Source organism: Macaca thibetana, chromosome 9 (assembly GCF_024542745.1).
Source record: "Macaca thibetana thibetana isolate TM-01 chromosome 9, ASM2454274v1, whole genome shotgun sequence".
NCBI lineage: Eukaryota > Metazoa > Chordata > Mammalia > Primates > Cercopithecidae > Macaca > Macaca thibetana.
Window position 1 is genome coordinate 21379986 of NC_065586.1, and position 5870 is coordinate 21385855.

A 5870-nucleotide genomic window follows, 5' to 3' on the forward strand; every position below is an offset into this window, starting at 1 on the left:
GGAAAATAGCAAATCAACATTAAGATGGAAGTGAGACTTCTCAGCCACTTTTGGAAATCAAGGGGGAAACTGTAAAAATACATTCAGAAAAGGGCGGGAAGGCGGCGGCTGCGGGGAAGAAGCTGGAGTCTTGGGAAGAAGCGCCGTGGGTCGGTGTCGGGGAAAGGAGGGCCAGCCAGGCCCGGGCGGGGAAGAAGGCGTGCGGGTGGCGGGGCAAGCGTCGGGCCGGGCAGCTGGAGGAAGGCGCGGCGGGACGGGCGAGCGCGTAGAGGCAGGCGGGGAGGGCCTCGGGGGGCGGGGGCCGGTCGCGGGTCTGGCGTGGCGAAGGAAGCGGGACTCGGCTCCTCGCGCCCGCCGGGTCGCCCCCATTGTTCTGCCCTAGCGCCGCCGTTAGCCGAGCGCGTCCTGACCGAGGGAGGGGTCCAGCGGGCCAACCCGACCCCCGCCCGCACCTCCCCGGGCTCCTGAGCTCCGGCCGGGTCGGGTCGGGCCGGCGCGGCAAGTTTTATCGTCAAACTCAGCCAGCAAGGGGGTTCCCAGTTGAAGACCTCGGAGGAAGGAGCCTTTACAGCGTGCTGCGAAATTGAAGGAAGCCGGGCAAGCCTGCAACGCACACGTTATGAGAAAACGGGAAAGCAACGTAGATATGTTTATAAAGTGATAAATAGATAAGAGACACACGTGGGCAGTTGTTCTGGATCCGGAAAGTTACAGTCGATTATATAGTGTTTGAAATATCTTGAAATGTATGGATTCAAAAACCCATTTTTAAAAAAAGCTTCAAAGGAATTCGGAAAAGCACGTTTCGCTATCCTTATTACCGACTACGCAGCTCTTCTTTGTACACAAGAAGTCTAGTTTTAAAAGGAAAGGCTGAGCTAGCTCTTTCAAAAACGGGCTTCCTTTAACGTGAAGTGCGTTTTCAAAATAGGGAATTTCAAAAGGGAAAAACGTTTAAGTTGCTTTTAAGCCACGTTTTGGAAACAAATAATTGCAATCCACTTAATAAACTGTTTTCCTTTGTGAGGCATGTGGAAGAAATATTTCTGGCCAACGTCACAGTTGTTTTTTTTTAAATGAAGATTTCCAACAAGTGCTTGCGAGTCTTGTCGACAAGACCAAAGTCATCGTGCGTGAAAGGCCAAGAAGAAATAATTTCAATCCTGTGGTCCAAACCTTTGTAGGGCAAGAGAGTAATTTCGACTTAGGTTTATGATAGACTTTGCGGAAATTCCTTCTAAAATACTCATTACTAGTCTGTGTGTTATGAAGCACTGTTTCCCAAGGTAGATTTTAAAAAATCAATTAGAATTGATCTTTAATGGAATATTATATTTACACGTCATCATGAAAACATTTGACAGAGTTTTGAATTACAAGAAAGAAGTTAACAGATGATGCTCATAAATAGCATCTGTTTGAAAAGACCCCTTAAGAGTCAGTTAAAGGTAGTGATGGTTGTATTTTTGCATTTGAAATGCTATAGAAGTTGCTTGCATTTTAACACTTTCATTTTGCGGGTCTTCTTTCCAAACTTGCGTTTCCTCATGGAAATCATTCAGTTATTTCGAGATACAGGGAGAAATTCTTATGTAAGAAATCATTTGAGGCGTAACTATGGAAAGGTTTGAACAGAAAAAAAAAATCGGTGTTGAAAATCAAGTATTTTCAATCTATTCATTCGTTTCACACTCATCCTCCCACAGTTCCTCCATCAATTTACATTTTTTATTTATAAGTCTTTGAATATTTAGAATAGCTTTACATGTTTATCTGTTATGTAGTTGATAGTAAAAGGTGAATCGTTTTATATCATTCACTGTTTCAGACATTTTTTGTTTCATTTAAAGTAAAAATATGCTTAGGAGTCATGATATTGTTGTGAGAAAAACAACAAATGGATGGAAAAAGGGCATGAATGGGGGTGGGGATGGAGAGGGACAAGTAGCATTCCTGGTCAGTCTTTGTGATACCTTTCTTTAATTTTATGTCATTATATTTTCCACTTCTGCTTGTACCAACGATCATTGCTTTTTTAATTGGGGTAAAGTGCCACCATATAAAAATTACCTACCTTCTGGCTCTCAAGCGCCGCAGTAAAATAAGGCTGACAAAAAGTGATCCGAGGCTTGTGTGTTTAATTCGCCAGGAATGTTAAGCTTCATAAGATTCACCCTATGGGGTCATGTTGGTCCTTGGCACTGTTACTGTACAGTTTCAAGAGGTAAATATGCACATTATAGATTTAAAAAATCTAAGATGTACTAGACAAACAGTTTATTAATCGAAGGAATAAAAAATGAATTTGTCAACCTCATTCTTTCTGGGACACAATGCACTTAATTAACATATTCTTGGGCTTGTTTCTGGATTTGGTAAGCAGTGGCCCCTTTTGGAGAGGAAAACATTTAAATCTTAAAAAGTGATCTTCTTTGGTCCAAATAGTATTTATAAATTCAGTTTAATTTCTTCTTTTTTTTCAGTCTAAGATATGTTGCATTTCTTTCAAGGTTCTCTTCCATTTCAAAAACTGATTTTCCTCTTTTCCACGTCCAGAATCTTTTCACTTAGATAATCTTACGTAGCATATAAACAGACACCTAAATATGTCACTTTAATCACACTTTAATTATAACAGAGATGTAGATCTTCAGTGTCAGTAAAAAATGAGAACATGGACCTTACAATACACACTGTATTGATGATACTCTGAAAAGTCAAAATATAACACCTTTCAGTATTGCTGCATCATGGAAAAAAAAAGTTCAACTCTGAATTGTTACGAGGTTTATGTAACACCTAGAATACCTAAAGGCATCTTTTAGATAGCATTTTTATATTGATAATTACATGGTGTTTTACTCAAAAAATGTAAATACAGCCATTTGATATCAATTTTTATAGCAAAACAAATAGCTCTGAGGCCAAACACAGTTAACCAAACCAAACCTTTTAAATATTAGACCTTGATTCTTAAAAATATTTTTATTTAGATTATACACAATTTAAATTTCAGAATTATCTACCAAACTTTCAGAAAATTAAGTGTATCTAACAACAATATTAATTATAATTGATTCTAAGTTGGAGCCTGTTTTGTAATAAAATGATGACTTTTACATGAAAAGGTGGCAAACATTTGAGGGCTATTTAGAATAGCCAATTCTAAACTATCTAAAAACTGATATTAATTTCAACCACTGAAAATCTTCAGAGAAACCAATTCACCTGAAAATTTTTGTTAATCATTACTTACAAATTTTAGTTCAATTGTACATACAAAATAAAATCTTGCTTTACTTTGAAGAATAAAACTCAGAGTGTAATTAGCTTTTAAACACCAATTTAGGACATTAAACAAACATTTACTCTGGACCTACTACGTGCAAGACACTTGCTAGGTGTGTTGGTGAGTAAAAAATAATCACCTAGTAAGATTTACAAGTTTTATTAGATTTTTTAAAAAGCTGTTAACAGAATCTCAATTCAAACCTAATTGCAAAGAATATTTTGATATGAAATTTCAAATAGTCCTCCGTGATATAGGTGCCATGGTGGTTTTGCATCTATAAAGACACAATACTCATTTATGGTGACATAAATAACAACGCTAGTTTCAGAAACACTTCAGTATATTAATCGTACTAGCATAAATATATGGCTCATAATAAACTTTTAATGTAAAAGGTAAAAACTCTTGGGTACCAAATGAGCAAAACAAAAAACAGAGATTCCTTTATGTAAAAGAGGATATATCTGAAAGTCTGCACAGATCATAAGAGAGTGTCTTTTTGAGTTCTCTAACTAATTTATTTAGAGACAAGATGATAGATTTCAATGAGGTTTAGCAGATGCAGGAATTCTAATTGCTTTTTGTTTAAAAAACTTAGTCGCAGAGCCAATATAGAATTTTACACACTATGGAAGTCAAGAATCTGAGTTCAGGAAAGTGTATCTAGCCTCAGCATTACAGAAGTATACCTCTTATGGATGTAGAAATAGACCTCAGTTTCTACACCCCATTGTAGAAATTTATATACCTTGACAATGGGTACAATAGAATAAATATAATATGCACAAATAGAAGGCAAATACAACTTTAATTTACAAAGGAGATAAATATGAATAGTACTAACCTCTGAACTGAATATGGTTTTAAATATTTCTTTCATAATACCTACTTATGTAAATATGGAAAAGCAAATACAGAAATTTGGTGCCTACCTTAAAGAATAAAGAAAATTATCGGAAGATATATTACCCATAGAGCAAAAATACATCTTCCCATTATAGTAGGGTTAGAGGTTACATCATAAAATACTTTTACTTGAGTTTTTTGTGGTTTCCCTCAGATGATTAGTTTGGAGAAACAGACGGGCTGGTACTGAGTTAGCTGCTCTTATGTGAAGCAATATTTAGAGACAATAGGGTTTCATTTTATCCTAGAGGTACTACATACACTTTTTTCAAGGATATTTTGAGAATATAAAATATTTTGAGAATATAAAATTTTAGGGTAACATTTTATGACTGAAATTGTTCTTTTTCACAGTTATTTTATAACTCCTATGGTAATTTATTTTCATATTGCTAAGTATTTTAAAAAGCATACTTGCACTTTAACAACTCTGCCAATGTAATTACAAGTTTTATCCCTTTTGAGGTAGGAAAATTAGCATATTCAGCCAATTGTTACATATATGACTATATATATATGTCTCACAAAGGACAAATACAACTTTTTCATTGCTATATTCCCCATATCCAAAACAGTCCCTAGTATACAGTAAATGTTCAATAAATATTTACTGAATGAATAATTAATTGCATATTTGAACTGTTTTACTGTTTTATACTGTCTGCTTTTCTTCCTTTTCACTTAACATTTTATAGAAATATACAAAATATTATACTTCAGATATATAAGAAAAAGTTTGATATCTGGTACATGACTTAAAATGAAAATGAGTTATTTACACGCATGTTTTTTCAGATACTTTTCATACTCAACGTATGAAACAATATACGTTATTTACACGCATGTTTTTTCATATACTTTTCATACTCAACGTATGTTAAAATTTGTTTTGAATAATTTGAATTATATTTTGTGAACACTTATGTATACATCTTTAACAAAATTTGTTTCAGATAGTATTGTTTATATACAGGCCTGTTATGAAATAATATATTTTCCCTATCTTTAAAAATTTCTGAAACCTCTTACAAATGATAAATTTTTTTGTTTTGTTTAGGAAATAGCAAGTGTTTACTTACATTTGTTTTAACTGTTAAAGAATAGGGCAAGGTACCCATCCTTCTTTATATACAAATTCATTCCTTCACAAGAACTAAGCTCCAATGCATTAAAAATAAAACAAATGTATTTTTAAATAATTTAATGCATTAAGGCTTGGCTGCAGTGTTTGGGAGGGGAAGTTTCACACTGATTTTTAACTCAAAATTGCTCTATAGTAAGAGTCTGAACAGGACTTGGATATTGAGCTGGTGTCCTTTGTATAAGGGTGAAGATAAAATATATGGTTAAGATACACAAAACAGTATAGTTTTGTTTGAAGGCCGTTTTAGTTTTATACATTTTGAAGGCAGTTAAAAAATATAATTATTATATATCCAGAAATGTATTGTTGTCCCATCCAAAAAAGAATTCACATTATGTAGTCTTATAGTCACCTTTTCTAAATGCACTATGTGAATTCTCATTGTTTTAGTGTACGTTTTAATTGCCATTACTTTGTATATTTCAGCTTTTAAAACATCTGAATTTGCTATATATGCTCTCATTGTGCTGTATACCTATTATTACTCTTGCACAGATTTCTAGCAATTTGAAATAGAAAAACAGTCAT